This window comes from Adiantum capillus-veneris, chromosome 24 (assembly GCF_014529385.1).
Source record: "Adiantum capillus-veneris isolate H3 chromosome 24, ASM1452938v2, whole genome shotgun sequence".
NCBI lineage: Eukaryota > Viridiplantae > Streptophyta > Polypodiopsida > Polypodiales > Pteridaceae > Adiantum > Adiantum capillus-veneris.
In genome coordinates, this window is record NC_140954.1 from 80,578,899 (window position 1) to 80,595,443 (window position 16,545).

Genomic DNA, 16,545 nt, shown 5'->3' on the forward strand with positions numbered 1-16,545 from the left:
GGCAAGTGAAGATGAAGATGGAAATTCATAAGAGTTCTTGAGTCCATATAAAGATGGTTGAGTGAGCATTGGTAGACTTGTGTTTCATTTCTCCTTTATTTTCTCCATAACAATTTTTATTTCTCTTTAGATTGTCATAATATTTTTGAAGTGAATACATTAAAGTGAATATATATTTTTTGAAGCCATTAGGAATACATTAAAGTGGCAGGATTATAGGCTGAGACATACTTTTCCCAAACAATGTAAATTCACACCCCTAGATGACTTGATTTTCCTTTTGTTATAATTTTTTTAAATGCCAACGTGAACCTTTACCTTGTCATGTAATAAGCATAAATCTACCAAAACAAGTTTCTTCCATATTTTTTTTTCAAACTCACAATGGTGAGTGAATTATATTAGCGAAACCAATAATTATAAATTCTAGCCATGCTCATGATGAGCCATGACTTCTCTTAGCTACACAAATACATCGGCTATTGGGGGGCCACCTCAAGACACTAGTAGAGGAAGCATTGACCTAAATAGGACTCATTAACTAACCATTCATTGCCGCATCAATCATCCTCTTCCATTTCTCAAAGTTCCTTCTTTTCCTAATGCTGGCGATTACTTCCCTGCTTTCATGAATAATCTTTGAGAAAATAGATGTTTTCAGAGCTTTCTCAAAGACTAACAGTTTCTAGCCTCCACACATGTTTGAAGCAGTAGTATCTAACCATTTGTGTTCCAATAAGTAATGTGTGACTCTTAAATAGCATCCCACCCAGGAATAGATCGTTCTTAAAGAACCCTACCTTCCAGGACTTTTGAACCCACTTGCATACCTTCCATGCCAATAGTCGGGGCACTCTTTGAACAAGTGAGGTAGATCCTCCTTGGACGTTCTGTATTGTGAGCACCTATCTACACCAATACCTCTAGCTAGGATCTTCTCACTAGAAGGTAAGGCTCCCCAAAGAACCTTCCATAAAAAAACCTTCATCCCCAGTGGCCATTGAGGGTACCATATGTTCTTCACAATCGACCTCCATCTTGATTCTAGCCATTTCTTATCCCACTGTTTTTTTCAAGGGATGAAACCATTGATTAGGTGAGACCGTGAGGGTCTTGTATACGGCCTTGATTTGCAGTTTTAAGAAATGCCTATCTGTGGGCCACCGCCATGCCTTCCACTCGAAACTAGAATTCCACTAGGCAGCCAATAGCTTTCAAGACTTTCTAAAACTCTATTGGCCAAAAATCTTTCCATTCCATTGAGGTGGAACTATAAGACTAGTTGGTATGTTCCTTTCGAGCTTTTGCTACTTGTGTCGAAAAACTGACCAATCGTCGTAGTCCTGTTTTAATGATGTTTTTAGCCACCTTCCTTCAAAAAGGGTTTAGAATGATGCTTCTTGCCTTAGATAGCCAAGGGGAATAATGAGACATTGAATTAAGAAATTATCTGAGTCTTTGATAACCGATTACGGCTGACGCTCGCTGCTGTTGCACGCTCCCCCCCCCCCTGCGCCATCGCTGCCCCTCACCCCCCTTCTCTCTCTCGCCCTCGCGCTGCCCCCAGCCCCCCCCCCCCCCCCCTCGCCCTCGCGCTGCATCCTCTGCCCCCTCTCGCCCTCGCGTTGTTTCCCTCGCCCAGCCCAGCCCGCCACCACTGCCCCCTGCTGCCCGCCGCCCTCGCCCCTAGCTGCCCCCTAGCCCGCCCGCTGCCCCCCATTCCTTGGCTGTTTTTTGGCGAAACAGCTTGATCTCCCCCCCTCCGACAGCCTTCTGTACCCTCGCTCGCCACTTTATCCTTCCCTCCATCCCCCCCCCCCCCCCCCCCCCCCCCCCCTGTCCTCATTGTCCCCGAAGGTTTTCTGCGCCTGGCTCTGCAACACTTTTTCTTCGGACAAGTGTTCGGTGCTCTCAGTTGCAGTTTTATCTTCACCGTCCGCTTCTTCGACTCAGCAGTAAACACAGATGGAGGCTCCAGCTCCGCCACAGAGGGACTCGCCTGAAGCCCCCTCGCCGCTGAGCCCACCATTTGACTTGCTCTTTCACCGACAGAGCAAGCGAGCCTTGCCGCAGAGGTAGAGCGCTTGCAGGCGACTTCTGTCATCTGCAAGGTTCTCACACCCGTTCTAGCAGAGGAGAGCTGCGAGACCTTCTCCAGGCCCGCCTTCTAGCAGAGGTGGGCAAGATTTTGGATGTTCAGATCCTCGGACGGGGGTACTACCAGATCGAGTTCGAGACTTTCGAGATGGCGTCCAAGGTCATAGCTATGAGTCCACTGGCTATCCAAGCATCATGCGCCCACTTTCGACAGTGGCGACATGGTTTTGACCCGACTTCGGATGTGCTAGTAGAGGAGGCAGACATCCCCATCTCAGTCTGCTTTCCGGGTTTATGGAGGGAGTACCTTCCACTTCTCTCCAGGATTGGCTCCGCCATCGGGACTATTCTAGAGACACCTCGTACGGCAGCATCAGTAGCTACCAAGGCGGCCGACATCCCTTCAGTTCGAGTTTTGGTCAGAGATACCCACACGCTCCCGAAGGTCATCCTTCTGCCTCGGGTGAGTGGGGGTTGGTTTAGACAGAGTGTGGAGTACTCGGGTCTCCCGAACCAGTGCTTCATTTGCAGACAAATGGGCCACCTAGCGAAGGCCTGTCCACGGAGGAGGCCTCGACCTGCACCTCAGCCTCAGCCCCAACCTGCCAAGGCTGAGCCGCAGCCACAGCCAGCGGCTCAGCGCACAGATTCTGAGCCACCCTCCGAGCCTGGGGCTCTAGCGGAGGAGGGGTAGCAGCAGACCCGTGGCCGTCGATGCCATACCACGTCATCATAGCCGATTTTGATATGTCGTTCAATCAGTTGCACACGATGTGGCATCCCATTCTCCCATTGCTCCATCTTTTCTTTCACATATGAATCTAACCATTCATCATATGTTTCATCGGTTTTATTTTTACGTGGTCGATGTTGTCGAAGTTCCCATACGATCGGTGCCCTCTTCTTTATATCTAGTAGATGCTTGTTTCTAGCATTCTTAATCTTGAACTCTAAGTTAGTGAAGCGTTTCTTGGTTTGCCGAATTGCTCTAGATGATGTGGGCTTTTGAATAATCTCTCTCTCCTTAGGTCGACCACATGGTAGCTTTGGAATGGTGATGAAAATTTGATGACAACTCTCTAAATGGCGCATCATATCGATCCTTTTTTGAAAATCTCTATTCTTATTGGGACAATCTTCCGATGCGCGACAATATCGCACTGTCATGTTGTCATGTTCTCTAGTCTTTTCAATGTAAAAAGCCCCATTCTAAAGACACAAAATTCTAACTGTAATTGATTATATACTTGATTTTACACTGTGTTAATGCATCTTACATTCCACAATATTACTTCACTTAATCACAAACAAAATAAAACGTATTCAAAATCTTCACTGATGTGAAAAAAATCACCATAAACTACCAACCCCCATTTAGACCCACACTTTGCCCCAGCCTCTTGTGTTGATTTTGGTGCTTTGCCCAATCTCCGCCTTCGAAATTGATTTTTTTTGCCCAAACTCTGCCTCGAAAATTGATTCTTTCACCCAATTATTGTGTCGATTGCTCACTTGGAGAACCGGATGCCCGAATGTGCTATAAGCAATGTCCATCATCAGAGCTAAGGAACGAGGTAGTTGAAGCTTAATATTCAAGCTTTTCTCCACAAAGTCAAGCATCGAGCAACATTGAGGGCTTATGCATAGGAATCGGGCCTTGCAATAGAATGGAGGCTTGGGCTATTGTGAATAGCGCTGTTGAGGCTCAGAGCAGGAAAATGGGCCAATATTTTGCATTGAGGGCGATGGCAAGGTCGCCATGGCCGAGAAAGGATGAGAGCAGGAGGGCAAGCCGCTTTTGCATTGAGGGCTCACAAGAAGGAAGGCAAGGTCGAGAAGGGCTGAGAGCAGGCAGGAATGGCCGCCATAGCTTTCATGAAGGTTTGAGAGATGCAATGCAATCCTTTGCTAAAAAGTAAACTCGGGCGTATGGGCAGCGTGATCTAAAGACGAGGGAGCAAACTCTGGAAAAGGCTTTCCGCCTGTGCGCGCTGGACAGCGGCTGTAAACGACGCTGAATTTAATGCGCAACACAGTTTTTTTCATTCGATTTGGCAGGCAAGCTGGCCATGGCATCGAACGGTCCAGCATGCTCCAGCAACCTGCTGCGTCGATCCCATCTCCAGCTGCCCGCGTGAGATATAGACAGGGGGTACGACGTTCCAGGTTACAATTGCTGGTCCTGGGCTACCATCAACGGTAGCATGGGCTTGCTATGCGATAGTTGCATACTGTAGCATGTTGTTGCTTTATATTGCATTGTCAAACCTATCGAGCATGTTGACAGATGCGGAGGTTGACATCGACAAGATTGGGGGCGGGATCGAGGAGAAAACAGTGGCTCGAGCTGCGATGGCCAGGGAGCCGTTTGTCGGCGTTTTATTCAGACCTCGTATGTGGTCTCTCTAGATAAAAGATGTCTTGTCTTTTTTTTAGTCCTGCTTCTACACTCCTCGCCATCAACATCTTCTATTAATTAATTACATGTATGAGTTTACGGAGTGAAAATTTCTCTATCTAGTTCATGATATCACAAGAAGTGCTTCTTTGCACAATTTCAATCCTACATACATACATACATATATATATATATATATATATATATATATATATATATATATATATATATGTGTGTGTGTGTGTGTGTGTGTGTGTGTGTGTGTGTGTGTGATCTACATGCCGAAATTCAATCTTTGCTTAATTATACAATTTTCATTGACCCTGAGTGAGAGAAACAAACAAGAAAAACAAGAGGCATAAATCTCATACAAATTTGCTATGTGGATTGGGCATTATACAAATAAAAATTTCAATAGCAAACACAGAAAAAAAAAGAAAAATAAGAAGAAAAAAAAGGACTTAGCTTTGCCTTCCAGTGTAGATAAATTACTTTTTCACATCCATGACTGTTCTATGCCAAGGAGCGTACTCATAGCTCTGATACCACTGCTACAGCCGGATGCGTGGTTGCCCTACAAAATACTCGAAACAACATACTTCTAATCATAAATGAACAAATCAGCATACCTAACGCCTGGCATAGCACATAATCAACCATGTACGCGAACAGAGAGAGACAACAAGTGAGAGATAGGAAGAGAACAGGTGCAGGTGCACCTCCTAGAGCAGAGTGCTACGCCTGGCACGGCGAGAGAGAAGAGAGGAGAGGAGAGAAGAATAAGACGATGCTGGGTGCAATCTCCCCCCAAGCAAGAGTGAGCATTTTCCTCTTGCACGTATTTATTTATAGATTTCTTGAATGCCCAAAAATGAGTACAAATTGGTCGATCGGCCATAAATGGCCAAAGCTTATGAAGAGCACTTGAATAATCAAATATACATAAAATGTAATATCCTTCGCAATAGATTTGGTGTCAGGTTGTAGCCCACAAAAAGGTTTTCCTATAGGATTAGTGTAGCCCAGTAGAACGAGATTATGATCCAAGTAGAGGAGCTGCTAGAAAAAGACCTAATTTAACCTAGTTCTTCACCCTTTTTCTCCCCAATGCTTCTAGTGTAGAAGAAGGGACATGGCTAGATTTGAAGATTGTGCATGATGTCCATAGCTTCTTAGGACTATGTTCTTACTACAAAAGGTTTATCACGAACTTTGGCAAGGTTACTTCACTCCTACATGCTTTGTAAAAGAAAGAGGTCACTTTCAAGTGAATATAAAAAGAGATTTTAGCTTCTAACCTCTTAAAGGAAAAAATGACTTGGGATCAAATAATTGTTTTACTAGATCTCAAGAAGTCATTTGTGGTCCAGTGTGATGCATGTGGAAATAGTATTGGGGCAGTGTTAATGCACGATGGTCAGGTAGTATCTTACGAGAACAGAATCTTGCAAGGGTCAAAAAAGACTATGAAAATTTATGAGAAAGAGCTACTTGTTGTAGTTCATGCACTTTCAAGTTGGACACACTACATGCTAGGTGCTGATTTTGTTGTCCAAACAGATCATGAAACCTTGTGATACTTCTTGACATAGTCAAAGTTATTTGAAAATCATATGCAATGGGCAAACATTCTCTCTATGTTCCATGTTTAGATTGTGCATGTGGAAGGCAAGAAGAATGTTGTGGCTGATGCATTATCAGAAAGCCACAAATTTCGGCTGTGTCAATTCCTTATCATCATAAGCTTGATGACATGAAGGAACATTATGCTACTGATGAAGATTTTGCAAGGATCTTTGAACAATTGCAAGATGGGAAACTTCATGAGCACTACCTCCTCAAACTGCATACAAAGGATAAGATCTTTGAGGCAGATTGATATATTGGGAACATGGATGAAATGTATAAGAAAATTAAGCTTGCCTTGTAAAAGACTCAGGCAAAGCAAAAAAAGGTTGTTGAACGTCACCGTCATGAAATTTTATTTTCACCTGGTGATTGGGTTCTTTTGCGGTTTGAAAAGGCTAGGTTAAAGAAGATGAAGGGTAAGGAAAGGTTATTTCCTAAGCTTAGCTGAGTTACTTTGTGCCTTTTCAAGTACTTGACAAGAAGCCATGCTGCTTATAGGCTAAAATTGTTTGACACTTGGAAGATTCATAATGTGTTTCACGTGAGCCTTGTAAGACCCTTTATGGGAGATGTGCCAGATGAGGATCGACTTGAAGTTGAGGAACTTGATGAGATATTAGTTTCTGAGCAAATTTTGGCATATAAGGAAGGAACACTTAAGGGAAAAGTTTCACGAGGATATTTGGTGAAGTTCAAGAACTATCCACCTATGGATGCCAAGTGGATAAAAGAGTATAAACTGCTAGATTCATTGAATGTATTGCAGCTTTACCTTGAGTCCTTTGGGTTAAAACCTACGTATGCCCCACTCAATCGCTCTACAAGTGTTAAACATATAGTGCTCAATTCTATGATAGATAGAAATGACAAATGTATGTAGGTTTTGATAAGTCATTTGTATCTATTCTCGAATGACCTTTCTTGCAGATACATGTGATGATAAAAGGGTGCTAATCACACTATATCATCTATGGCATGTATATTTGGCATGCAACCAAGGGTGTTTGCAATTTCAAATGGGGGGGGGGGGGGGGGGGGGTATGTCACAAGGCTATGGCAACCACTAACCTCAGTTGTTGGTTTCTTTCCCTTGAATTTTTATTTAATTTTTGGGGACCCCTTTTTGATGCCACAAATGGTCGGACATTGTATGGCCAATGTGAAATGGCCGATAGTCAAGAGTTCCACCCGCAATAGTAAGGTCAGGTTGCCATGAGTTGATCGGGCCAATGAACACTGAAATCCAAACAGTAAAAGTATGTCTAGGCTCAATTCAAATTCATTTAGGCCCCACACTACATATTATAAGTTGGTGGGTACTAGCTAGGAATTTAACTCAAAAGAGACAAAGTGGACACTTGGTGGCTCCAGGTGCATTTGCCAGTCTCATCAGTAGGAGGGGGCACCCAAAATCGATTTGGGGCTGATTTGACTTCATTCAAGAGCTTGTGTGTGTGTGTGTGTGTGTGTGTGTGTGTGTGTGTGTGTGTGTGTGTGTGTGTGTGAGAGAGAGAGAGAGTAGTGGGTGTAGGTGATCATAGGTTTAATGGGAAGCTTGCTTTCTCCCTTGTTCTATGTAGCACAATGATTCCACTCTCATGCACCTCTCCCCCCCTTTGAATATAGAAAGAAAATGCCCAGCTTAAGGGATTTCTATCCATATTTACATTTGTGTGGATTCATGCGTGATTGCCGAGGCAAGAGCCTCTTGTATAGGTAGTGGATTAGCTAATTTCTTATCCCCCGTAGGTACAAGTGAATTTTGAGAGATTTCACGCAAGAAATTTCATCCAATTCAGAGGGTGAGTAGCCATATAGGTGCGGGATCTCTAGGGCTTGCTATGGGTGTGATCGGACAAGCAAAACAGAGCCCAAAATAGTGAATTATAGCATGTTGTGTTATTTTGCAGGTTTAGGGTTTTGACCCTTTTTTATTCCTAATACCCCCCAAAAGCTTTGGGGAAGCTAAGGGATCGCATTTTCAGGGCTGAAAACAAGGAGTTCACTGTGCTGGAATTTCTTGCCACGTTTGAGAAAGTGCACAAATGCATCGAAAAAGTCACCTTTTGCTTGTGGATTTTGTCTGTTAAGCCTCCTACTGTAGTTATGTGGCCAAAACTAGGCTAGAGTAGTCATTTTCAGCCCGATAAAAGTGGGATAGCATGTAGGAACTTACAAAGTTTTAATTGAATAAAGAAATATCAAGAAGGGTGCCAAGGCCATGTTTTGTTTGAATTGTAATTTCGAGTCACACGCTTATTCGTGAAGTTCCTCCGTGTCGTAAAGTTAAACAATGTAAAGATCGGGTGAAGCTAAAGTCTACCACCCTATAGCGAGTCCACAGGCCCGTTTCAAAAACACATGCATGAAGGGGGAGGGCTAGCATGGAATCTTAGGCACTATGACTCACATAGGTACTATTAATAAAAAAAGATGAGAGAAGAATCATTTTATTTAATAGCCTGTGCTAACCGTCGTAAGAGAACTAATAGGGCACCCCCACAATGGATGCTATTGTGGTATCCTCTTGCCTGCTCAATGCTAACCATAGTGAGAGGGGTAGCAGAGTGATGGTCTTAGGAAGGTTCTAAGTTACCCTTTTCTAAGTACTCATGTGCGGCTTGCACAAAATTACATACCTTTATTTACATGCACCTTGCTTATCAACATGTCCTATTGTGTTGTAACAAAGTGCCATCCAAAAGTGACTCCATTTACTTATAAGCATGAATGGGAAATGCAATCACAGTCCATACATTCACGAGAAACTTTGCATAGTGTAAATGCGACTTTGAGACAAGGCCTTCATACTAATGACTACAAATGGTATAAGTAGCAGTATCAACTAGTGTGTGTCTCTTTTGGTCAATTCACAACTGGTTTGAGCCCAATTGATTGCACATTTTCGTGTTAACCTTTTTCCACACAATGCTTTTAATGACACAACAAACTTAGAGTACCATGAAAGCCTCAGCATATATGCCGCTCCCAAGTAGACCATTGCCAAAACTTGATGCTATTGTTTTTTCTCATAGATGTGTGTGTTGTGGTCTCTTGGAAACCTACATTTCTAATCCTTCATGTCTTTGGTTTCCAGCCTCAGAGGATGTTATTATCCTCTCTATCTTTGAACCATTAAATAGAAGAGTGGGCTTGTCTGGCAATAATTAAAAGTCACACCTTCATGTCTAAGAGTCTTTTTTTCTCACCTCTTTAGGACTTCCTTTCTTAATACCTTAGACCTTAATCACTTATGTAGAAAATCACATGTAACTCGTACTTGGTGCCTTATAGATTTTCACTAGTGGAACTAGTGTGATAGGTAAGCAATATATTAAGCCAATCCATTCTTGCCATAATGTGAGAGAGCTAGGCAAAATTGTAAAGTGTACTCATCTCAACGGAAAAGAACTGATGACCATGTCCATGTGTGAAGAAAGATGCATCAACATTGCTCCACTACTTTGGAGCAGCTGGCTACAGAGTCCTACTGCATGCAAAGAGTATGCAACAGCTCTTTCCAAATTGCTATCAAAATGGTGAACATAAGGGAGGATTGTGAGCCTAGAATGTGTGCACATTGAGCCTTCCACATGGTCCAAAGTGTAATGCTACATATCATTATGAGAACTGTCTCATTGGCCAAAAATCCAAGTGGTGTCACTTGCAACTAGGATCATTTTTAGAGTGTCCAGTCTACAACCCAAGGGAGTAAGCAAGAAACCCAAATCTATCAATAAGCCTTGAAAAAGGGTGTGTGACCCCAAAATTTGCAAAAGTCATGCAACTACCCCCCATGTCACGAATGCATCACGGATGCGTGCTCTACACTGGCTGCACATAAGGACAAACCTAGAAATGGTGCCTCAAAGACATACATTTGAAGTACATCTCTGATAAGTTGGTCATGACTAGTGACTTCCGACCAAATACTAACAAAATCCTGCATGTGCTATCATCCACATGAAAAAACATATCCTGCAAGCTGATCCGAAGGGTCCGGATGCATGATGAAAATTGAATATGGAAAGCGAGGATGATGTATTGATCGTGCCATACCTCTGACTAGTGTCGACGGTGAGGAGGGTGTCGAGTCTACAAAAGAAGCGTCCTCCCAAGGGAAACAGAGTACTCAAACAAGGAAAGAGGTGCTCCATCACTCAACGAAGGCCACTACCACTCACTTGGATCCCATTCCAATTGGATAGTGTCTTTCCATGCCAAATCCATAGTATCCAAAGTGGTGCCTCTTTAGTAGTGAAAACAACATCAACACAGGACCTCCTCTAGAAAGAGCCTACCACTATAGCAGGCTGCCAATCATGGGCAGTCAATTGTTGATCATGCAAAACCTCACCTTGAAGCTCCAGTCTGATGTGAAATTCATGATGGCTAGTCTCTGCAATGCTAAATACAAGAGTGCCTGGCATTAATGGATCTCTCGAGTGAGGTCAAAGTATACCCACCATCCGCAGTGAGAAGCTAAAAGAGTTTGCCCCTCGATGAGGGTGTGCCACTTGGGTGAAATATCCTCATCAATCTCTCTTATACGGTCAACAATCCCTCTGCAAAACCCATAGGTAGCTCCAATCACCTATGCCTCAGCCAAGGAAGCATCTAACCAATGGTATAAAGAGCCTGCTAGCCCATCATCCCCTCTATCACATATGCACTACTCTCTACCTCCTCAATACACAAATGTAGGTGGTGAATCAAAGCAAGATGTAATTCCTTCCAAATCCATAGCAAGCAACAAGTAGCAAGAAGCAAGCAACATATAAATGCCAATGGCGAATGGCATGTATCCAAGGGTGCATGTGTAAAGATAAATATGATGGTCAAGCGCCAAATCTTTATTCATGTGCTTGCATCCTTACGCATAATTCTTTCCCAGTTCAGAATTCCTCCGCGGACCAATAAAATATTCCCTATCTGATGCTCTTGTCACCCATCCTGTGACACATCAGGAATAACTATTACCCGATCTCTCCCATCGAACTTACAAAAAAAATCCTTTGTGATGCTTGATGTCACCCATCATATGACATATTAAATATGTTCGTTCTTGATGGCTTTTATTGGTTCTTGTAGATCTACAATTCATAACTTAACAATTTAAGTGCACATAAATAGAAATTACTAAAAATAAGAAAATAGTCAATTTAGCAACAATGTGTACTCTTATAATTTGCATTCCAGCACAACCGTCTCACCCGATCTTTCATTTTTTGTCACGTTGAACTTTTTTTCTAGAGAGTAAGGTCAGACCATAACAGTAAATAAGCAAAGCTCCTCTTTAGAACAATGGACTTTGTTGTAATTCAAAGCAATAATTTGGAGTAGGTTTGGAGCCTCTCATGGTTGGGGTTGGTTACAGATGGTGGATCAACTAGGTACCACTCATTTGTAGGCTTAATTTTTGTGGCAAGTTTCTTCTTTTTGTTTTGTTCGTTGTTTAACATTGGAGAAAGCCGAAAAAACCTTCTTTCAGCTAACATTTGTCGATGAACAGAAAGACGACTATGAGAAGATTATGAGGGAGATTAAAAACAGAGATATTGTAATGTGTATCACTCGTAATATGGGTGCTTTTATGGGTTAAGATGCGTTGTTTATGATGGATTTTGAAGATCTTGGTTGCCGGTCGTGAGTATTTGATTTCGTGAGGAATTGGAATAGTGAAGATTTAGGGTTTACACTTCATGATTCCTTTTCTTTCTTTCCTTGCATTAGTGGAATTGGAATAGTGAAGATTTAGGATTTACATTTCCATGATTCCTTTTCTTTCTTTCCTTGCATTAGTGATTCTTTTTAGCTTGAATGATGGTTCGTTTTACCTTCCCCTAAAGAGAGGGAATGAGAGAGTGTAGTAGAGACCAGGGCTAAGTTTCATGTGAAACTGTCACACATCTATCCAACCGGTGTTTGATTGATACGGGAAATGGCTCATTGGATTCCTCTAACCTAAAACTACATGCATGTCATGCCAGATGCCCACCATAGAGTAATAAAATTTATTAAAACACTTGTACAGTCCAATTATGCAAGAGGGTTTCAAAATTGGAAAATTGGCTATGGAAGTTGATGAAGCATGTCCACGTGGTGCATAGAGCCATGTGCACATGACATCTCCTCCTGCTTAAGGTGAGGCACAAGTACCAAACTCCATGCATTCCATAAGAGCATCTTTGATGGAATTCCTTCTAGATGATGTCCTCCACGGGGTGACTTTTGAGAGAGAGGCTCCCTTGGGTGATGTGGAAATATCCAAAACAAAAGGATGGTGATGATACATCTACTCGCAAACCATGGGTTGCCTCTTAGATCAAGGATTCCCTTGTTGGTTATTGGCAAACAATAACTTTGTTGTCCCAACTCGGATAGTGTGAAACAAGCTTTAAAGTGGATTGTCATGTGCACATCTTTAATTCTATGTGTATGTGGACAAGTTTGCTCCTATATCTAGGGTTTAGAACAGCCTAGGAAGTGCTTTGGCACCCTTGTGAGCCTTTACGTAGGACATGTATGTCTAGACATTGTAGATTAGTTGCATACCCTCTAATTGCACATGAGCATAGCCAATGTATGCTACATTTAGGCATTGGGAAGTGTTCCCATACATCTGCATTCATACTCAGCCTAGGTATTTATTTGCATGTGAATTACCTCTTATTAGTAGTTCATCAACTCATTAATAAGTGAGACTTTTGCACCATTTAAAAATCATGGGATTTTTAGGTTGCATTGCACCCGACTTAGCGCACACATAAGTGACCCTAAGTGTCACTTCTCAATGATAAGTCAGTATCCGCAGTACAAGTACCACAGTACCCATAGTAGCTCAACACCTATGATGTTTTCACACTAGCTCAACCAACTTTTTCAATTTTTTTCCAGTGTACCAGATTAGCCTAGCCTTTTCAAATTTAATTTCAGATCAGATCAACGGTTTTAGATCCAGTCTTGGATCAGATCAATGTAAAAAGAATTCAAGTTCTAAAAGCAATTGGACTTCCAAAAGTAGGTAGTGCAAAATAAGAAAAAATCGTATAGTATGCTATGTCAACAATTCGTAAAATGCAAAAATCCGTACATTTGTCATGTGGCACTGTTAGCACAATTTGTGAGCTATCCATATAGTCATGCCACATCATTAGCTAGATGCATAGTCTTTGTGTGTGTTGATCTTGCTAAAGACTTGTGTCACTAAGGCCCCATCGGACGGGGTCCCATAAGTTGGTGGGAACTCTTCATTAAAAATAGGCCACTCACCAAGACTATGCAAGTTGGTAAACTTCCTCTACAGCTTCTTCTTCTGTTGTTTCTTCTTCACTTAGGTTTTAGGCTCCTCCGTTGAGATCTACACACTGGCTCTGTTCTTCAGTGGCTTGACACATCAACAGTTTGTGACATCCCCCTTTCTTCAAAGAGAGTAATTGTTTGCTTTGCAAAACAACTCAAGTTAGCACAAAAAAAGTTGAGCGAAATTCTGTGGGACAATCAATTTTCTCATTCCAAAGTGGAGCTCTTGATATCTTGGGTTGTTGGATTCCCAAAAAAATCTCATCCAATGAGGAGTATATCCTCATTCCAGATGGATTCCTTGATATTCCCATGTAGCAAAATTAGCCATCACACCCAGACCGCACTGATCTCTAATGGGTGTCTTGATGCAATAAAATTACATACCCAGACAATCTCACCCGATTAAAATTATTCAGTGGTTGGTACATCACAATGCAAAAAAAATGCTCACATATGCATGTTACAAGACATAGAAATGTATACTCGCCGATAAACACTCCCTCCACAAAAAACCATCCAAGTTCGGTACATCAATGACTTCTCATCATCGCTCCTTCCACAAATAACCTAAAATGGTACAGGCCATGAGATACAGAGGCCCTTTATAACCAAACGCCCCCTTAACCATAGCGTGTGTCGTTTGGAGGTGCTGAGAGTAACCACTATTCAAACTTCTTATTACTCCCCCAATAAATAACCACAAGAGTCCGTGCCATGAGTAAAAACAACACTTTTCAAACATTCAACAATCCCCACACAAATAACAACAAGGGTCTGGGCCATGAGGAAAAAGAGCACTTTTCAAACATTTCAATACTCCCCTCGGAGATAAGGTGTGAGTTTTGTCCTAGAGTCCTAGAGTATGAGTCAAAGCAGAGAAAAGGTGAAATTATCCCACATGTAGTGGTGCAAGGATGTAGAGCTACTTAAAGCTCATCTCATGAATAAACAAATCCATTCCATTTTTCATTACATCTCTCTTGTTTATGGTGAGCTTGTGATGGCTTAGCAACTACTCTCAAGATCGTGTTTATGAGTCCAAGTTTACCTTGGAACCTAATTCGCTTGACTGATAATCTAGCCTACACGCACTCACTTGTGTGCATGATGTTTCTCTTTCATCCACCCTAGCTAGTATGATCCCATTCCCATCAAGTGGTATCAGAGCTCTAGGTTATGATATCTAGGATGGTTGTTATGCTTTTGTGTATTAGTGATTAGCATTTTTTAAGTAGCATTATCTAATCGCTATTTGCATTAGCTTAATAATCCCAATCCCTAATCACCACTTGGGTTAGAGCATTCTCCACTACCCTTTGGCGATTAGGTGAGGGGAAGTTGCATTTAGCTTTTTTTTTCTTGCATAATCTTCACTATCAATTAGCCTTTGCATTTAGTGTGTTTTCTACATAGTTTCCATCCTCAATTAAGCTCTCCATCAATGTGTTTTTTGAATCATTTCTTATGTGTGGAAGAAGCTTTGGCCAAGAGCTCTCTAACAACTATTCATTTTTGAAGGAGTACGAGCGAAAGTGCGACGCGAGAGAGAGTGCGAGAAGAAGAGCACGACGATATGGTGAACTCGCTCTACTGTAGCTCTCTGAGGGAAGTCCTTTTGTAAGTAGATCAGCAGGATTTTCTGTGGTGTGAACTTTGACAAGCTGAAGTTGCTTATCCTCGAGCATTTCCCTGATGAAATGATACTTCACATCCACATGCTTTGTCTTTGAGTGATAAACTGGATTGCGAGCCAATTGTATAGCACTTTGACTATCACAATATAACACAGGCATCTCTTCTTTGATTCCCAAATCTGTTACTAGTCGATTAAGCCAAATTGATTCTTTGCATGCCTCTGATGCTGCAACATATTCAGCCTCTGTAGTAGACTGAGTAACACAATCTTGTAATCTAGAACGCCATGATACTGCTCCACCAGCCAATGTAAAGACATACCCTGACGTAGACCTTCGGTTGTCTAAGTCACCTGCATAATCTGAGTCTGTAAAACCCTTTACACTTAACTCCTGACTCCCATAGCATATACGCATACTCTTTGTAGCTTTCAGGTATCTCAATATTCCTTTCATTGCCTCCCAATGCTTCTTGCCTGGGTTTGACATGTATCGACTTACTACTCCCACAGCAAATGCAATGTCTAGGCGAGTAGCAATCATTGCATACATCAAACTACCCACTGCAGACGCATATGGAATCTTATCCATTTCAGCCTGTTCTTCCTCAGACACAGGACAATCTTGTTTGCTAAGTTTCACATATAGTGGCAATGGAACACTCAGTGCCTTTCCCTTCTCCATATTGAAACGTTGCAAAACCTTGTCAATATACTCTGTTTGAGATAACCAAATCAACTTCTTTGATCTGTCTCTCTCAATGCGCATACCAAGTATATGACTTGCCTCACCCATGTCTTTCATGTCAAACGATTTTGCCATCTTTGACTTCAAAGCTGAAATTTCTTCCAAGTGCTTGCCAGCAATCAACATGTCATCCACATACAAAATAAGGATCAGCCAACTGCCATCCTTAGCCTTCTTTGTATATAGACAGTGATCGAACTCACTACGTTTGTAGCCTTGAGAAAGCATAAACTTGTGGAATTTATGGTACCATGCCCTTGGTGATTGTTTTAAGCCATAAAGACTCTTTAACAACTGGCATACCCAATCTTCCTTGCCTTTCTCAACAAACCCTTCTGGCTGCTGCATGTAAATTTCCACATCTAAATCACCATGCAAGAATGCTGTCTTGACATCCATTTGGTGCAACACCAAATCTAATACGGCAACCAATGCAAGAAAGCATCTCAATGTAGTCATCTTGACCACCGTAGAGAAGACTTCATCAAAGTCAATGCCTTGTTCTTGCTTAAACCCCTTGGCAACAAGCCTTGCTTTCTACTTTGGCTGACTATCATGAGCTGTGATCTTATACCTGTAAACCCATTTACAAGGTAGAGCCTGTTTGCCCTGTGGTAATTTAACTAGCTTCCATGTTTGGTTTTTATGCAAAGCTGTGATCTCTGACTGCATGGCCAATTGCCAATTCCCAGAGTCCTTCATTTGCACTGCTTCCTTGTAACATGAAGGCTCATT